Raw genomic sequence first — 20110 nt, 5'->3', positions numbered from 1 at the left:
GAGGCAGGGCTATCCATGATGGAGATTGCCATCATTAGGTGAAAAAAAGGGAATTTGTGTGTGCACATGTCTCAATAGAAGGTAAGAAAAACAACAAATAGGTTCTCAAAAGACCGCTAGCATGTCCGAATGAGAAGCATTGGTTGTAACCAAGAAGGAGAACTCGGTTCCAGAGCACACCGAACAAATAACTGCTAGCAAAATGTAAGTGCTAACATGAAAATGTCTAGCGCAGTGTCATTAAACACATCCAGATGGAGGCAATATTACATACTGGAAACAAAATAAAAAGCTGCATACTATGCCACAAGGCCTCTGCCTGCTCAGTATGTCTGCATGCGGCGAGGAGCACACAGCTCCAGGGATTGGCCATCTGTCAAGGAGCCCACAGAGAGGTCAAATGACGTCATCATCACAGGATATAAAAAGGGGAGCTGGGGAATGAAATCCTGGATCCGCCGTCAATAGTAATAAAAACAAAACAAAAGCCCTAAGTAACGCAGTTATGGAGCCCATGGTTAACACCAACAGTCATGTAACCACGATCATCTTCATAATTTGACATCATGATAGAAATGAACAAAATCCTTTGAATCGACAAAAATCAACTGGCACGTGACTCGCTCAAAAATGATAGGAAATGTAATGCACAACTGAGCGAGAGATACCTAAGGCTGCCCATCAAGGCAGAACCGATGTCTGGAGTACTCAAACATTGTATCGTACGCCGACAACACCCAACTCATCCTCTTCCTATCCAACGAACACAACATCTCCATACACAACTTCCAAGAAGGAATAGAAGCAGTCGCCAAGTGGAAGAAGAACAGCTGCCTACAATTAAACACGGACAAAACCGAAGTACTCATGGGCCCACACCCCAATGCCTGGAACGACACCTGGTAGCCCCCGCCCTCTGGAACCCACCCTACCCCACGAACCACGCATGCAACCTCGGAATCATTCTGGACTCCGAACTCAAAATGGACCGCCAGATCAACGCTGTCACCTCTTTCTGCAACCACTCCCTCCGCCTCCTCCGAAAGACCTTCAACTGGATTCCCCTCGAACACAGGATAACAGTCACCCACGCCCTCATCGGCAGCAGACTAGACTACGGCAATGCACTCTACGCCGGGATAAAGAAGAACCTCACCCGTAAACTCCATAACGTCTAGAACGCCTCCACCAGACTAGTCCTCAACCTACCTTGCCATTACCACATCAGCCAAAACCTACGGACACCACAGTGGCTCCCTGTCGAGAAGAGAATCTCCTTCAAGTTCCTCACCCACAAAGCCCTCCACAACACCGGACCAGCCTAAATGAACCACTGCCTCTCATTCCACACACCCCAAAGATCCCTCTGCTCAGCCCAGCTCTCTCTTGCAATGGAACCCCGCATTAAAAAGAGGATGCTCCTTCTCCTTCCTTGCGGCCAAGTCATGGAACACCCTCCCTCTCCACCTCTGACAGACGCCTTCACTCGCCAAGTTCCTGAGGGACTCAAGACCTGGCTCTTAGACGAAGCACCTTAACATCCCGGAGCTGCGCACTCTGCCTTTCGGGTGTGTAGTGTGCTCTACAAACCCCCGATTGATTGATTGATTGAGTATGCAGATGGCAAAATATACTTGAAAAAACAAAAAAGGGGGGTCTCTACACACAAATTTGAGAAGTAGCGTCACAAGAAGTGCTCGGAATTACTTATAGCTAATCAATAGAGGCGTTCCACAAATACATATAAACTATAGCACTAGGGCATATATGGTAAAGTGTAAAAAAAAAAGGATTACGCAAAGTAATGTATAAAAAAATGAAGCTCAATTCCAATGTTGTTACTGTGCAAACGCAGTCACTGAATGACTGGGAAAAACAAAGGCAAAAAAAAAAAAAAAAACACAGCCGAGTAAGTAAGGATGTTCCACGGAATGTCATCTTTGAGGCTGGTAGGATTCCTCCTTCACCTTTGGTGAGCTTGAGATTTAGAAAGTGTCCCTATAGTTTGAAGTGCGGATTAAACGCTGGCTTGTAAAGGCGGTTTTAAGACCAATATTAAACTGAAGTTGGAAACTTGGAGTAGTCATGGGCGTAAAGCCCACGAACGTGATCTAAATCACACGTCTTGATGGCGTTTCTGCGACAACGTATGCGTAACATATGTTGTCATACCTTCAAACTCCCAGCAGAGGACAGTCTAAACTAATGGCTGAATCATTTTACATGATGCAATGACATGAAATTGCAGGGACTGGTGAGCAAGCATTTTCGTCTGACGGATTTCTATATAATATCTTGTTGATGAAGGTGTCGCTGGGCGATGGCTGCCTCTGGGGGCATCTGCTGGGGAACTGGACTCTAAAGCGAATGTCCTGAGGTTTTAAAATGTGATGCTGTTGCCCCTGGGAAGCATTTCTTAGATAGCCATGAGTACACAGGGCCGAACTTGGATCCAAGGCAGCTTCGGAAATGCTGTAATGCCTCTCCATATTGCAGCAAATAGGTTTACTCAGTTAGTCCGACTCCGTGCTGAAGTGTTTGGAGGGTTCAGGGATGAGTTCATTTCACAAGAAACATTTGAGGAAATGGCGGGAAACGTTAACATTTTCCGTATTACTTATTGGTCTGCCACTGAACTTGGGGAGCGTTAATCCTTAGCACCAGACAGTGAGTGCGACCCATGTTACCGTTTGCAATGTCAGTCTGTCTACTTCGGAATTCTAGATTACATTTCTAAGTAGGATGGGGCTTTGGAAGAGGCAAAGTGTGAGTTAACTGGAAAGCAGAAACTGATTAATGTCGATGTAGATCATGGTGACCACTGAAACAACCGTCTGCAATGCAATATGTCTCGTATTCACGCGAGTTTGAGCTTTTGGCTTTGTAAATGACAATGCCTTTTATTTATGTTTTGGGTTTTCAAACATAAATAAAAGGCATTGTTAATTACAATACTAATAGCTCAAACTCACGCAAATGCGAGACCTATTGCATTGCAATAAAGGGCCTTCTCGACCGCTTGTTAGATTGTAAATATCACAGGAAGATACCAGCCTGCGACGTCTTCAAAGTAGTGTGTGTTGTAAATTACACAGACACAAAGAGGGTCATTAGGATGGCGGGCGGACTTTGTCTGCCCGCCATCCTCTCGGAGAATGGGAGCGCCCGCCATCGGTGCGGGGGTCCCGTTGCAGACATTAGGATGCGCCCGCCAAACTGGCGGGCGCATCCTGCATACTTGACATTGCGGCGGGCGGTGCTCTCAGCACCGCCCGCCACAATGCCTAGAAGGCATGTCGTGCACTTCCATGCACAACATGGCAGGCACCGCGCGGTGCCTGCCATATTGTGCATGGAACTGCCCCATGTGCACCCCTCACCCCCCAGGATTCCTGGGGGCCCGCTATGGACCCCCAATGGTAAAAACCACCTGCCGCCACGGAAAGGCAGGTCCCCGCCTGCATAATAATATGGATGGCGGTGTCTACCAGACACCGCCACCATATAAAATGATTTTCCGCCCAGTAGGCAATCGGGCGGATTGCCTACCGGCGGAAAACCGTCGGACGGTCTTCCCGTCCGCCGGAGTCCCCCTCGCCATGGTAATGTGGCGGGGGGAAATCTGCAGCGAGCGGAGGTTTTTTGCCTAATGGACCCCAAAGTGTGAAGTGAGAGTTACATATGATCTGCGCTATAAACACTAACAAAGCGCTCCAACACCTTTCGCTCTGTGAATACACTGCCGCGGCTGAGGAGGAAGAGCCGTAAGGGGGGGGGGCTATTTCCTGCCCGGTCCGTGATTTGAGTGTGCAGAGTGGCATTGTGTAATGTCATTGCTATCTTTGGCCCAGTGCTTAATTTGTAAAATATTAAGTGCCAGGGCTCTGACAAGGAGGCCACTGCAGCTTGCACCACTCATCGCCCTTGCCATCGCTGCCAAAACAACTACTAACCATCTCTCTCACATGTAAATGTGACAGTTTAGATTATTCCAGGTCCCGAAAGTTAAAGGAATGGCTGGGGAAGCAGGTTATTAGCAAATATAATGTATATTGTATTCCTAAATAACCGTTGATCTGCTCATCTCTAAATTAGATAAGCAGCGCCACCATGTGGTAGACTGTTCTGTGTATGGTGTTTACAATTAGGTGCCGGTGCCGAGCACCGGGAACCAATTAAGTGCCGGTGCTAAGCACCGGAAAGCACCGGCTCAAATTAAGCACTGCTTTGGCCTAATAAAAAACACAACGTTTTCCGTAAAAGGCAAGATGCGGTTCCTGAGCGACAAGAAAATAGGTTTGGTAACAAAGTTCTGGCTTTGACGAGTGTGTGACTGCAAGCTGAACTTCCCGCCGGTGAAAACCATGAAGTGTTGGCTTCAGTACAAAAATAAATTTTGAAAATATAAGTACCTGGTGGTATTAATTATATATGCGCCTATGTAAGCATGTGCGATTGATGCACTTTATGTAAGTTGTGATTAGTATTACAACTGTAGGAGTGGAACTAGGTATCTCACACATAATACATTACGTCCTGAAGCCAGCCAAGAGGGGTAGACTCGAAACATGTTGACCATTAGGCTTTGGGAACATTAATCCCTTGAATCCTATTTTTGTTTTCCTGTTTTCAATCATACCGACTAGGGGTCAGAATGAAGCAGCTTCACCTACCAGCCAGGTATTTTTTAACAAACACCTTCCTTTACCTCACTCCTCCTTTGCAGAATCACCTGCCTCTAATAGCGGGGAAAAAACTCAGTGCTCCTGCGTAGTTCGTCAGGTTGCAGCACGCCCCGTTCCACAGCGGAACGGGAAGGACCCTATGATGAAGCATGCCACCAAGGGGTAACCCTGGTGGGTGAGGGTTTTACAGAAAACTTTGTTTTTTTTTTACAAGTGAAGGAACAATAACTCCCTGCGCAAGTAAGGTTGGGTCCCTTTGTTTTTCTACATAAGTCTGGCCTTGGAGGGTGGCCCCAGCCTATATCCTCTAACTCCCCCGTTTTGTGTATACTAATAAAAAGCACTCCAGCTGCAGTAGGGCCCTAGCTTCACCCCCTGGTGCAGGCGGGCTGTGCTTTATGGCGGGCATGGAGGGAGGGAGGGAGGGATGGTCTCGGCTGCAGCTCCGGCCTCGTACAGTGCCCCTGCTATTACTAGTGAGCAAGAGGCGATAAGGTATTGGTATTGGTATTGGTGGTGGTGGTATTGGTATTGGTGGCGGTGCTGGTATTGGTGGTGGTGCTGGTATTGGTGGTGGTGGTGGTATTGGTGGTGGTATTGGTGGTGTTAGTATTGGTGGCAGTATTGATGGTGGTGGTATTGGTGGTGGTATTGGTATTGGTTGCATTGGTAGTATTGGTGGTGGTGGTATTGGGGGTGGTATTGGTATTGGTGGGGGTAATAGTGGTATTGTTGGTGGGGGTATTGGTGGTGGTGTTGTATTGCTGGAGGTATTGGTATCGGTGGTGGTAGTATTGGTGGTATTGGTGGTGGTGATTTTGATGGTGGTATTGGTGGTGGTGGTGGTATTGGTATTGGTATTGGTGGTGGTGGTATTGGTATTGGTGGTGGTGGTAGTATTGGTGGTGGTGGTACTGGTGTTGGTGGTGGTATTGGTGGTGGTGGTGTTGGTGGTGGTGGTATTGGTGTTGGTATTAGTTGTGGTGTTAATAAAACAGGCTTTTGAAAACAACCTGTCAGGTGGCTTTAGTGCAGATGAAATGTAACACAGATATGCTGTTGTTAGCTTCAGCCCATTAGCACAGGATTATGTGCTACCTGAAATTCACATGACTTAATTCGCTAATCATTTTTAAATCCATTTTATTTGAAAGGTTGAAACAGACACAAAAAAATGCAGAGTTTAAGTGAGTGAAAGCGGGCGTCCGTGTTACGGGGGCGGCCGTACTGCTTAAGCAAACACAAGCAGTTTCAGCTGAAGCAGCACATGTCTGGCCTGGAGTAACTCAATAAAGTAAATGGTGCTTACACAAAAAATATGTATGTATGTAACAACCGAAGTAAAGGGGCCAGTCGCCATGGGAGGTTACAGTTCAAGACAAGGCCGTACTAAGGAGGGACTAACAAGCCTATTAACGAATCTAAAGGCAGCATTTACGAAAGACAATGACACAAGCCAATGAAAAATATGGGAGGAGAGTGGGTACGGCTTTTCTCCCTTACTGTACTACAGCAGTCTTGCAGAGCGAGCAGCGCTTGCGCGCTGCTGCTAGGCTCGACCTAAAAAGCGCTACGATGAAGCCTGCTCAGTCTCTCTGTCGGCTCAACATCCTGTGATTCTGGGCTTTCAGTAACTTTCACCCATGCAGAACAACAGATGTGCTGCTAGACAACATGGCTAAAAGACATTGACTTTGACAAAGCCAATAACTCTGGCATTGCTAAGACCTATTGGCTATGCCAGTGCTTATTTCTAAAGCATTTGCCAGTATTCGGCAGAAGAAACATGCTCCATTCATAAACCCTCTGATGGGCAATTCTCTGCACTGTAACCAAGCCTGTGACTTGGTCAGAGGTTTATCCTACCAGAGACAGCACGCAGAGCGATCAGCCACAGCTCTGTGACGGTCTGTATGCCACAAACATGGAATGTTTCTGCAGCCGCATTCGCCATCTCTCCCTAGCCTGTGCTGCAGAGAAAGCACTGCTTCTGCAAGTAACATTGTCATCCAATGACCCACGTCAGCATGTTACTATGTATCTATTCGTAATTAAACAAAGGCCTAGTAGAGTACATTCACGTATACAGTGTTTTTTTCACGCTAATCCTGGACTTTTCATCTGTAAGAAAAACAGCCATGGGCAAAGCCATGTCTAGTCTTGGTAGGTTGTTACGAAGGTTATTAATTTAGCTTTTTGTATGTCAAGCAAATGCCACAAAGAAGAAGAAAAAATAAACCGCCGCTAAATGTGGCGGTAATATCTTTGCAGTAAAAAATAGAATGAAAAAAAAATCCATTGCTTATCATTTTAATGGCTGTGCCTGTTTCCGTACAGGCCGGTGTACTTAGAACCTTTAGATTTGATGCTCATCTCAAGAAAATAAGATTCCGATTGTGCAAATAAAAGGTGCTATTGGCTTTGAATTAGTGCACCCTGAAGACGTAGTTTAAACACACGGAGATAACTAAAAAAAATAAAGAATGGAAAGAAAGACGTTGTCAAAATAAATTGGTGGTCCAATTGACCCGGCGCTGAAGTTCACTTCTCTTTTCTCGTGGATATGCACATGTGGCTTGTGCTCATACAAAAGTGCTGTCTCCCCCAGTGCAAGGGACCCAGTGATTGAAGTGGGCTCAGCTATTGTCGCATGCTGTATGATGTGGCGGATGGAAAGAAGATGTGAAGGGCAATGGAGGAGAACTAACCCAGAGCCCTTTTGTGCATGTATGTACATAGATGTATTTATATTTGATTTATGAATTGTTTTGATCACATGAGGATAGTGACCCAGCTAAAGTGGTATCTAGGCCAGACCTAAAAAATAAAGCACGTTCCCGTGTGCAGATGCTCACCAAGAATGCCTGCAGAGAGGACCGTGTTGCATACAGTCTTTTGGACTGCCCTCTCCAGGTGCTTAATTTGTGGCTTTGAGTTGTAAGTGGTGGTCATGACATTCATTTTGTGGAGGGGGTATTTTTCTCTATCTTGAGACTTTAACCCGGAAAAATAGAGAAAAGGGCAGTAAAGAGAGAAAGGGGGAAAAAGGAAAGAAAGGAAACTGACAAAAGGAGAAAAGAGGGACGAAAAGGACCTGGAAAGGTACGATAAAGAGACAGGAAGTGCAGGGAGGTAGAAGAAAAGAGGCAAGATGTGTAATCAACACTCGGCAGTAGTGGCCTTCTGCAATATTACTATTTGGCAGACTGTTGGGTGCTGTTAATAAACACGTTTGACCCCATTCACTTATTTTAAGTTTTATTTTTGTTCAAAACAAGTGTTGCAGCTTATGAGCTTGTCCGTTTATGGGTGGCACAAAGATTTCCTGCTTTTGTGGAGGCACAAAAAAAAGTCAGTCTTAATAAAGAAAGGAAGTACTTGACCAGTAAATAGTAGTCTAAAAATACCATCAGCCTGTCAGTAGTGAGAACTGCCATGAACTCTGGTTCTCTTCATTTAGCAACTGAGCCCACCCCGGTAATGCACTTTGTATCGCCCTTCACACGGCTGATTGAACCTGTAGAGTCTTATCAGAGTCTCTGAAGTGTCCTATGGGCGCTCCCCTCCTTCCACGAGCGTCTTTCACATTTCCCATGATTTGTTTGGCACACAATATCATCTGAATGAATGGAGACATCCCAGTGTATGCGCGAGCGTTGATCAGTGCGGTGTCAGCGCGTGAAGTCATGAGAGAGGCTGGTAACGTTACTTGGATTGAGTGAGTAGAGTGAGTGGTTTTGCTGATTGCAGGGGTGTGAAACCGCGGGGATGGTGTATAGTAGTGTTGGTATGGTGCTCTTGTTGTTCGCTGGGTAATGTGGGCCGAGGGACGCGGTGGCTCTGGCCCTTAGGGTTGTGTAAGTTCCTAACAGGCCTTTATAAGTGATGCCCGTTTTATTTGTTGGTCGCTAGGGTGAGCCCTCTGGGAGTAACAGCTGAAGGCAGTCCAGGGCCTCTGATTGGCTGCGGTGGGTGCCGGCGACTCTTGACGTACTGGTGCCTGGGATGTGTGATAATTTTTTCTAGGCTGAGATAGGCCTTCTTGAGTGGGCACTTGGGGCTGGAAGGCAGATAGTGTCACTGAGGAGCTCACACTACCCTTGGAACCTGTGCACTTGCAGATAGCCTTTTTGGGCAGACACTGAAGGCGAGTAAGCAGTCTGTTGCTGCTGATTGGCCACAGTAAAATCTAGTGTCTGTGGCCTTGCTGGCATCGGACACTTTTGTGAGTGCTGGTTATAGGTTTGCGAGCCAGCAAATTAACAGGGAGAGCCGAGCCGAGCCAAAACTCCGAAAATGTTTGCTATGTAAATTATACAACAGACATCGCGTAAAATATTATAGTCATCAAAATGCAAAAAGTGTATTTCTTTAACAAGTCGAAGCTTTGACATTAATAGGTCACATTATAGCACTGCACTAAGAAGGACTTAATAACATTTTTTAAACATAAACCATTAGTGGACTAAGAGGCAAGACAGTTGTCAGATAAACCCTGTACATGGCTTAGATTATTATTGAGCAACATTATAGTCTATTCAATCAAACACAATAGGCTTTAGTTCAGCTGGTATTCTGAACTCACATATTTGAAAGTGCTTTCATACATGGTTGTGAAGAAAAAAAGGAGTTTTGATGAAATAAAATATTTTACCAAGGTCACACAGTTTAAACTAGGAAGCCGCAATTGAGCTAGGTTTTCTGGTTTCAAATCAGCCACTAAATGGGGATCTGTTTGTCTTTTCATATGTTTAGTCTGTTTTTTTTTTTTTATCTCAGTGCGACATTTTTCTGCAGTTTTTTATATAGTGTGAACTCAGCCCGAAGCTAATGGAGCGCTTTACATGAGCACCAGTTACGTTACACAAAGTCACATTAATTTTTCTATAAGACCAGGGAGATTGGGTGGTTTGTCCAGAGTTCCGCTGAAGCCGAGACTTGAACCTGGTTCCCCGGGTCCAAAGTTGGCAGCTTTGGCTGTAACGCCGCATTCTGTGTAAGCGAGGGTGGCAGGCAGAAGCCACATGCAAGCTCAGCTCATTATGGGCTCAAGGTTCCAACAGGACCTCCATCTGAGCCAGACTTAAGGTGCTAGCCTCGCTCAAGCTTTCACTGGCTCGCCCACCTCTAGTGCTGGGGTTGGCCTTTTTTGAATGGGCACCCAGAGAGAGTAGGCTGTCCGGGGCTGCCAATAGGTTGCTACTGCAAAAGGTTCACGTGACCCGTGCCTTTCTAGCATCTGGGCCGATCCACACTCTATTTGCTACTCTTAATACACAGCTTTTTCTTTTTTTAAGTTCCACGTCATAAATATGAACCATAAGCTATGAGTACTTATACCATGTGCTAATGTTGCACCCAAAACATGTCCACCATGATTATTGGTTAATGCTTAACACTACGATGGTGTACTTTCGTCCTTACTGTTTTTCACACATTCCACCATAGCTGCAAGACACTCAACGAAATTTCACTCATCACTAGTAAAGGCATAAACTATTTATTAACCCTGGAACTGTTTACATAAATCATTACCAATGCTAGTCTTTGTTTTATTAGATATGGCACACCTCAGTTGATAAACGACATACTACATTTTTTTTTTGCCTTCCAGGTTTACCCACTTTATAACATTTTCCTCTATATTTCAGATAATGCTATTGCGCCTTTTTGTATGCCTAACTAATTACAATTGTAATCCTACAATACATCTACAGCTTGTGTGTCTTTGAACAATGGACACAATAATATATTCCAACTCTCCTGTTCGCTGACGACACTCTTTTACTGTCTAAAACACCTATGGGTCTTCAAATTCTCCTCGACAGCTTTCAAACCTTCTGTAATGGCAGAGGACTCATAATAAATTCCGCCAAAACCAAATATCTAATTTTGAATCCACCCAAAAAATTGGGACGGCCTCCAGTTCTGAATGCAGTTAACCTTGATAGGGTAAAAGAATTCGATTACCTGGGTATCCGCATTTCAGATACTATGCATTGGTCAACTCACTTACAAAAGATGCTTATAAACCATAAGAGGGTTACTGGTGCCCTCCTCTGGGAACATCGTTCTTCTTTGTCTAGGCCAATAGCCCCAGCCCTAGAGATATATAAAGCAAAAGGTGTGAGTTTGGCACTCTATGGTGCCGAATTATGGGGCCTAAACAATATTGACGAGCTTGCCAAGTCTTATTCTAGTTTTTATAAGGAATTGATGGCACTACCCCAGAGCACTCCAGTGGTACCTTTGTTATTGGACTTAGGGTGCCACACGTTGAAAGACTTGGCAAAAGTCCGCCCCCTTCTTCTATGGGCCCGGCTTTGGCGTACCCCTGAGTTAGCGAAGTATGCTGAGGGTTTGACTGAAATATTGTCTATGCCTTGTTGGTACAAAATTAAATGGCTGAAAGATGTCAAGACCTTGCTTTATGACCTCGGTCTTAAAGACGCTTGGGTGAATAGAACTTCACCCCCGAAAGCTGAACTGAAGAAACTGTACTGGAGTTGGGACACTGCGAAGAGGAATTCTAGTTCTTATGGTGCTAGAAGCACCACTGAGTTCTTAAGGCTTAAGGATGAAGTGCGCTACGAGCCTTATCTTGATATTATCCAGATGCCTTTTGATCGAGCCCTCTATTTTAAATTTAGGGTTGGCACACTCCCAGTGCGCGAATTAACTGCACGCTGGAAGCCACCTCTTCAGACATCACCATTTTGTCCTTTCTGCGAGACTCGAGTCGAGTCAATTGCACATGTTTTATTTGCATGTCCTGAATATAAAATCCCAAGGACCTATTGGCTCAAACCCCTGTGTAGAGACTTAGGCACAAGAGACCATCTCATAGCTTTGCGCATTTTTAAATCAGACACACGATCTCTGTATGTATGCGCACTATCCAAGTTTTTAAGGTGGTCTTGGCTTTTAAGATCTAAAGCCCTCGCAGTCCACACATAATGCAGATTTTTCTCTTTTGACATATTGATTGTTTATATTCTCTTCTAAAGAAATTGTCTTATTTATTTTGTTTATATGTACTTTTTAACTTCTGTCTGTTTTGGAATTCTGGTGATATCACTGTTTTATGATTAGTCCTGTGATTTTATATTTGTCTATGTTATAAATGTATATGCTTTCAAGATATGCTTATATCGAAATAAAGCTTATTTCATTCATTCATTCAATAATATATCTAAAACAGATGTGGCAGCAGATAGCCAAACAGGAATGCTCCCCCAGTGATAGCGCATGTTGTCACGTATCCTTGGAGTAGCTTTCCTTGATGACCCCCTGTGCTTGATGCAGAGAAGAAAAGTTCTTACACCTCAAGTTGCCAGAATTGCTTGAATCGTAAGCGTGGTTAAATATGCCTGATTGTCTCAAAACAAAGTATTTACTCCTTTGCAGGCGACATATATGTTTCCATCAGCCCACCTGTCCTTGTAGAATAATAATGAAAGTAACCTTAAGTATCAATCATGCCACCCGATACATTCCAGGCTTGATATCAGTGTCATCAACACATATTTTCCTGTCATGCTAAGCATTTGTGTAAAGGAAAAATAGCAAGCTCGTTTTTTCCCACCATTACAGCACTTTGTGACTAACCTTAGTTTTCAGAGAGCCCTCTTGAAAGGTGCACCATCAACACTAGATCTTCAAGAATATTCTTTATTTTAATTTTCAACTGTGCCTTGCAAACACATGCAACGTGTCCATGTTTTCAGCTGCTTCTGTACTCTTTTCCCTGTGACGAAATCGTTTTGAGGACTGTAACTCCTACATATTGGAATGTGGAGATGCGTGAAGTTTCTTTTCTTGAATGTAAGTGCACCTTTAGTACTAGCCTTGCTTTGGTCTTTATTCACACCTCATTCTAGCGCCGAGACACCCAAGGGCATTCTAGTGCCGGGACACCCAAGGGTATTTGCGCGCTCAACAAATTGCTTAAATAAATAAATTAATTTCCTTCACTTCAGTTCCACTATTTCAAGATCGCCCTGAAGGATGACGTCTGCACAATGATGGCAATGGTCCTTTATTATTTTTGGTGATTGAGTACTCACTCTTGGGTGTTCCCACTGGGTACCTCATTCACATCTCGCTCGTTATCTCAGTAGCAATCAAAAAAGCAGTCTGAAGAAGTGGGAGGACCCATTCGTAAATGTGCATGAAACTCCCAGAATTCGTACCTGCTATACATACCTTTATTGGTTGTTCCAGCCCCAAGAGGCATAGTAAAAACATCTGTCTCCATTTCTGTGTCCATGGAGACTAAGAAACATCCCTCACATTCTCCTGCCCTTAATCATTACTTAACCCTGTGAGCCATCTGCCTTTTCACATTTGTGTTTCTCATTTATCTTTTAGGCTGACTTTTGTATGATGCATTTGATTTCTGGTTATCATTGCTTTAAATGTTTCCTTCATCTAATAATAACTGTGTCTCGGGCAGTCCAATATTTTGTTTAGATGTACCTCATTGTTTCCCAGCCCAATGAGAACTTTTGTGTCTAGTGCATATTTCTTTAGACATGTATGACTTTCACCAGTGACTGCATTTAGATTTTGAAGAGAAAAGTCAACAGTGTGCAACCTTGGGGAACATTACAGATGATGAGATTGGCACTGTGGTGTTAGGAACTAATTTTATGGCTCCATCCTACCTTGAAGAATCACTGGGAGGTAGAGGCTGATAACCTGTCCCATTTTTCTAGGTAGATGAGGAGAACCTCGTTGTCCACCGTGTCACATGTGACTGATAGTTCAAGCAGGACTAGCACGTTGAGTATTCCTGTCATGTGCTTTTTCCTCATATGGATTTAGTACCCATCATGAGTCCAAAGCCTTCATGGAGGATTCCGTTCAGATCCATAACTGTCAGAGCTGATGGGAATTTAACCTCCATAATGTTTTTCTGGAAGGGAACATTGGATTTTGGGAAACAACTTATCAGGTCTTTCGGTTTTGCTAATTTAAATAAATAATAATAAGCTCAGGTGTCTAAGTGGCCCTTGTATGATTGAGCATGGTTCAGTTGGGATGTGATACACTTTTATCTTTCCAGCAACATGGAGCACTTGGTCCAGATTCTCTGTCGCAACAAAGGACAGAGTTGTTATAATACTGAGATGCGTCGCTGTGGCTAAAGAGGAATTTTCCAGTTGGGTCTGAATTGTGTTGCATACGTTCTCCCACAACGCTTAGCAGTTATTGCTGTAATCAAATAAACAATAGTTTTGCCTCCTACATGTTCTTATGTTAAACTGTTTTGTGAGGTAAATCAGTTGGCAGTGTGCTTTACAGCCTTTCTTCTTGGCAATGTCACTGATATCACATTTTGTAATGCCCTCATGTGCAATTGTGTGCTCTGCTTGTAGCACCTGTATGAGTTGCCTGCTTGCACATTGTTCCTATGCTGGACTTTTGTGCGCAGACCATCTAGCTCAACCAATGACACTCTTGCTTTTCTATGCACTGCCACTTGCCAATAGAGCTTACTACCTATCTGTAAAATAAAAAGTCTGTAGCATAATGTTAGTCCTTTTCCCTCTTCTGCTGCATGCTGCTACTTGTATACATGGATCAAGACTGTAGTGATTCCATCTGCTGTCCACTTTGCTCCCTGATGTTCTCCTAACCAAAATTGTGCAGAAAATTTGATAATGTTTATTGCGACCGCAAGTAAGCAAACCTGTTTCGCAGAAGGCACCAACTAATGTCTGCACCAGCCAAATTCTCCTGCCCTTAATAATTACTTAACCCTGTGATCCATCTGCCTTTTCACATTTGTGTTTCTCATTTATCTTTTATGCTGACTTTTGTATGATGCATTTGATATCTAGTTATTCTGCTTATCCAGGAATCCCAGCCATTGGCACATACCTAGTTTGCATATGATGACACCAGTGGTGTGAAATGTAAATGCTACAAATGGACAGCATTGTACATTTACCAGATTTTTGTATGCTTTCTCCCACTACTGTGGCTATGGAGGATGGATCTTTATACGCTATGGTGGTGCAAAGGGCAGCTGAGGTCTTGGACCTTCAGCTCCCTTCGATGGCAGTCAAGACGAACAACTTGATGAAGGTCCGGCAGCCGGGTGTCTCCTCCTCGGAGCCCCTCCTGCCTTTCAATTAGGCCTTGACTGATGTCCTGCTGGGAACCTGGTCCAAGCCCAGCACAGGGGCTCCTGTGAATAGGACAATTACCTGCCGCCATTGCCCTGCACCAGGCATTCAAAATCTCCCCACCAACACCCTACCCCCAAGAGCTTGGTGGTCCAAAGCCTCTACATTTCAGGGCACGTTACCTTTTGCACCCCAGGACAAGGAATCCAAGAGGCTTGATAGTTGGGGCAAGAAATTGTTTTCCTCCGCCAGCCTTGCATTGCTGTCGGTGAGCACCGCATGCCTATTGGGCCTTTACTCCTAATCCTTGTGGGGAAACTGTTGCGCATGTGCTGCCACTGGTCCCAGAGGTGGCCCGGGCCATCCTCACCCAAGCAGTATCAGACGGCAGAGATGCAGCAAAGTTTTCTATTCGTTGTGGGCTTGACACGATCGACTCACTGGGCAGAGCAATATCATCAATAGTGGATGTTCGACACCACGCCTGCCTGTGAACTTCTGGCTTTTCTGGAGATGTCCAGGCTTCCCTCAAGGACTTGCCCTTTCATGGCACCCGTCTCTTCGGAGACAAAGCAGACATGGACATACAGCGCTTTAAGGTCTCACGGGCTATGGCCAAGTCCTTGGGCGTCTCAGTGGCCACACGTCCCCGTCTACTTTGTACCCCCTTTGTGGCTACAGAAGAGGGTTTTAGCTGCCCCAGCCATGCCCCAGCCATAAGGTCGCACAAGTTCAGCAACCTCTGTGTGCCCATGGATGTGGCTTCTTCCGACCCTATAGGTCAGGTGGCCGGAGGTTGGGTCAGTTCACCACCCCACCTTGCCCCCTCAGCCTCCAAACCCTCCTAGTCTGGCCCTTCAAGATCATGGGCGGCCAGATGGTGGCAGGATCAGCCATCACTCTCACCTTTGGCAAAATATCATGTCGTACAGGTAGGTTCTTTAGATAGTCTGAAGCGGCTACTCCCTCCCCTTTAAGGCTAACCTTCCCTCCATGCCTCCAGCGTACGACCGGCTCGCGGATGATCACCTGGCTTTGCTTCAGGAGGAAGTCATGATTTTCTTGGCCAAGGGAGCCATAGAGAGACTGTTGCGACGCCAGACGTAGGCTGTAGTTACTATTACCACTACTTTCTGGTCCTGGACAAGGAAAAGGGCCTGTGCCTTATCCTAGATCTGCAAGCCCTCTACTACTTCCTCAAAACAGAAAAGTTCAAGATGCTCACTCTAGCTCATGTCTTGTCTGCCCTGGACCCAGGCAATTGGATGGTAGCATTGGACTTGCAGGACACCTATTTTCACATTCCCGTCCTGCCTGCCCATCGAATCTACTTACGCTTTACGGTAGGCCACCAGCATTTTCCGTTCACTGTGCCCCCCTTTGGCCTTAACAGCACCCCTCAGGTGTTCACCAAGGTGATGGCGGTGATCTAAGCCCACCTGCGCAGATCAGGAGTTCCAGTCTTACCCTATCTCGACGACTGGCTGTTGAAGGCGAGTTCGCCCCAGGCTGCCCTCTCCCACCTCCAGTCTACAGTGAACCTTCTGCACTCGCTGGGGTTCTCTATCAACATGCCAAAGTCACACCTGACTCCCTCTCAGATGCTACTTTTCATCTAAGCTGTTCTAGATACAGTGCAGTTTCGGGCCTATCCTCCCGAACTGCGAGTCCAGGATATTCAGGCTATGATACCCATGTTTCAGCCTCTATACTAGATTTCAGTGAGGATGACTTTGAGGCTGCTGGGCCTCATGGTCTCCTGCATCCTGCTAGTGACACATGGCATATGTGGGCTCTGCAGTGAAACTTGAAGTTCTAGTAGGCACAGAATCATGAGAATCTCACCGACTGTCCAGATCTCAGAGAAAACTGCACTGGACCTGCAGTGGTGGCTAACAGACTGTGATTGGGTCAGAGCCAGGCCCTCTCCCTTCCTCATCCAGACCACACAGTAGTGGTAGATGCATCACTTCTGGGATGGGGCAGCCATCTGGGAAAGGTGGACTTCAGAGGACTCTGGTCTCCCGTGGAATCCGGACTTCACATAAACTTGTTGAAGTGCCTAGTGATTCACTTGGCATTGAAAGCCTTTCTTCCTTCATTCAAGGGAAAGTTGGTTCACGTGTTCACGCACAATATCACCGCCATTCAGTACTGCAACACACAGAGAGGTGGGGTTGTGGACCCTTTTTCCAGGATGTGGCTGGAACAGCAGGGCATCTCCCTGGTGGTTCAACACCTGGCAGGGTCTCTGAGCGCCAGGGTGGACAAACTCAACCGTCAATTCCGTGCAGATCACGAATGGCGTCACCATCCGGAGGTGGCGCAAGGTCTCTTTCAGCAGTGGGAAGAGCCTTGGCTAGATCTGTTCGCCTCTACCGAGAACACGCAATCTCAGCAGTTTTGCACGCTGTAGTTTCCAAGGCGGCAGTTGCTGTGAGACACTTTTTGTCTTGAGTGAAGCTCAGGTCCACTGTACGCCTTTCCACCAATACCACTCCTGTTCAGAGTGCTCAAGAAGATTAGGAGCAACTGAGCCCAAGTCATTCTTGTGGCTTTGGACTGGGCACAGAGAGTCTGGTATCCTGAGCTTCTACAAATGAGCATCGATCCTCTGATCAGGCTGCCTCTTCGTGAGGATCTTCTGTCGCATCAACAGAGAAGGGTCCTCAACCCCCAGTTGTCAACTCTATACCTTTCTGCGTGGACATTGAGCCGTGGCAGTTGACCGCTTTCCACCTTCCTCCCGAAGTCTGTAATGTTTTTTTGGCAGACCGGCGTCCCTGTACCAAGACCGTGTATGCCCCCCGGTGGCACAAATTTGTAAAATATTGTACAGAAATATCTATTGATCCTCTTTCTGCTTCTATCTCTTATTTTGACCCTTGCCGAGCAGGGCTCTGCTCTGGGCACTCTTAAAGGATAACTTTCAGCCCTGTCAGCCTTCTTGAGGCTGCCAGACCAACTCTCTTCATTGAAATCCCCTATTGTAAGTAGCTTTCATATGGGACCTGTACATATGTATCCACCTGCCCCTTTCATCATGCCTCAGTTGGACCTTAATTTGATTCTCACCTTCCTGATGTGTGATCCATTCAAACCTCTGCACAACTGCCCCCTCTGGCTGCTTACCCTCAAAACAACCTTTCTAGTGGCAATAACTTCTGCCAGGAGGGTGGGTGAATTGCAGGCTCTGTCATCCAAGCGTCCTTACCTGATCATCTTCCCTGACAAGTTGGTGCTTCACACTAGGGCCTCTTTCTTACGGTGCTGACACCTTTCCACATGGGGCGATCGGTCAATTTGCCCACTTTCTACACTCCTGTGCACCCCTCTAAAGAAGATGAGCGACTCCACTGTCTGGACCCACAAAGAGTGTTGTTGTTCTACCTTGACCCCACTAAAGTTCGGGGTGGATGACCAGCTCTTCGTGGAGTAAGTTGGATCAAAGAAAGGTCGTGTGGTGTAGAAGAGGACTATCTGACGATGGGTCGTCCTCTGCATCAAAATTTGCTGCGCTCTGGCCATGAAGCAGCCTCCTGAAGGCTTAAGGGCTCATTCCATCAGAGTGAAGGCTGCTACCAATACGTTGCAACTTGGTTTTTCAGTCCTTGACATTTGTCAGGCAGCAATGTGGGCAACCCTGCACAAGTTTTACCAAACACTACTGCCTGGAGAGTCAAGTCCAAAGGGAGGTCCTTTTTGGCAGCTTTGCCCTGCAGTACTTTATGGTCTAAATGTGTCCGCAATCCCGCCTCTGGGGATGGTATTGCTTGGGTATCTATTCAAAGGTAAGGAATCTGCTGCTAGGTGTCTCTATCAGATGGACACGTTACTTGCCTTCGGTAACGCCTTATCTGATAGAGACATGATCAAGCCGCAGATTCCTTACTGACCCATCCATCCTCCCCGCACTGCGGACAAGTGTTTAGGATCAGGGCTGTTTTCCTTCAGGGCCCTAGTTATTCAGTAACGCACCAATGTCAGTGCACTTCATGGCTTTGTGCTCCTGGTGTGGAAAGTATTGTAAAGTAACTAACGTCAGCGCGCCGAGATGGCACCTATATAGGTGACATGGATGTCGCAATGGGGAGACAACGCCAATTACGTCACGTGGAGCAGACTGGTGCTACCTACAAGCGCACAAGGGTATTGCTTGAAGAAAAATATTCCAGGTCCACTCTGATGCCTGGGAAATTCAAAGGAAAGGAATATTCGGCTAAATGATGTCTCTTTCAGATAAGACGTTACTGGTCCATTACTGTCATTTTTATCCCTCTCATGGTGTATGTCATTGGTTTTAAGAGTAATGTAAACCACTGTGTTGCAGGTGAAAGATTGAGCGAAAAGACGAAGTGAACTCGCAATCCTGTCTGTCCCAAATAAACCAAAGAATCATTCTTTGTGGCCTGTGAATAGTCGTCGTCATGTTTGCATCTTTCATTTTTTGTTCTCCCTGGTCTTCTTTCTCTCTCAACAAAGTGTCTCAAAAGGTGAACACCCTCTCCAGGAAATGCTTATTTGTAATTGAGACATATGTTGAAATATCTCAAGCTTAATATGACACTGAGACTTGTTTTTTCAGTACCAAGATGTTGCCCAATGACCATCATCATGATGACTTTGTATCTCTTAGTGTACTTGCTCCTGCTCTTCTCTGAGAAATGCAGTTTGGGATTGGAATTCCGTACCAAAGATCCTTACTTTGCTTTCCTTTATCTTATTAGCCTTTACATCTATGTAGTTTCTTATTTTTTGTAAAGAACAAAGATATTTGGCCCCACCCACGTAATCATCAGTAGTGGTTGGTGGTGCCATGTAATTTCTAGATCATCTTTCTCTTCTGTCTGTGTCCCAGTATTGGAAGGAGGGGGTTAATGGCTTCTGGTCATGCCACTATTGATATTCCCTATGCAATAGCAACTGCACGTGCTGTATTACCCCGGCAATGGCTGATCTTGGCAAAGACCAGTTGGCCTACTACAAGGCGAAATAGATAATCACATTTGCCCATCTCGTTCATTACTGGACCCACCTTGGAAATCATACTTTTGCACCTTGAGGTGACCTGGTGCAATTGGTGTTCCACACTAATTTAGCTTCATAGGCCATCTCCAAGCCCTGTTAATTTTAGAAGCTTGGCCTTGCAGCACTCCTGTAACTTCTTAATGCCCCTTTTGAATGTTTGAAATATCTGGATATGAAAGTTTACAACCAAGGATCTATTTTTTTAAGCCAGTGTTTTCTTATTCACTGTCAGCCTTGGGCATTTTGCCTATAGCCAGTTTCTCA

General features: G+C 45.6%; 1 protein-coding gene across 5 annotated transcripts in view; it reads left to right on the top strand.

The window, feature by feature from the left end:
- The window catches only part of SWT1 (SWT1 RNA endoribonuclease homolog), a 976200-nt gene that overhangs the window by 863382 nt on the left and 92708 nt on the right, over positions 1–20110 (top strand). The gene's annotated exons all lie outside the window — the stretch shown is intronic.

The sequence above is a fragment of the Triturus cristatus genome, chromosome 4_2 (assembly GCF_964204655.1).
Source record: "Triturus cristatus chromosome 4_2, aTriCri1.1, whole genome shotgun sequence".
Classification (NCBI taxonomy): Eukaryota; Metazoa; Chordata; class Amphibia; order Caudata; family Salamandridae; genus Triturus; species Triturus cristatus.
The sequence above is the reverse complement of the archived record's forward strand: the minus strand, read 5'-3'. Positions and strand labels throughout refer to the sequence as shown.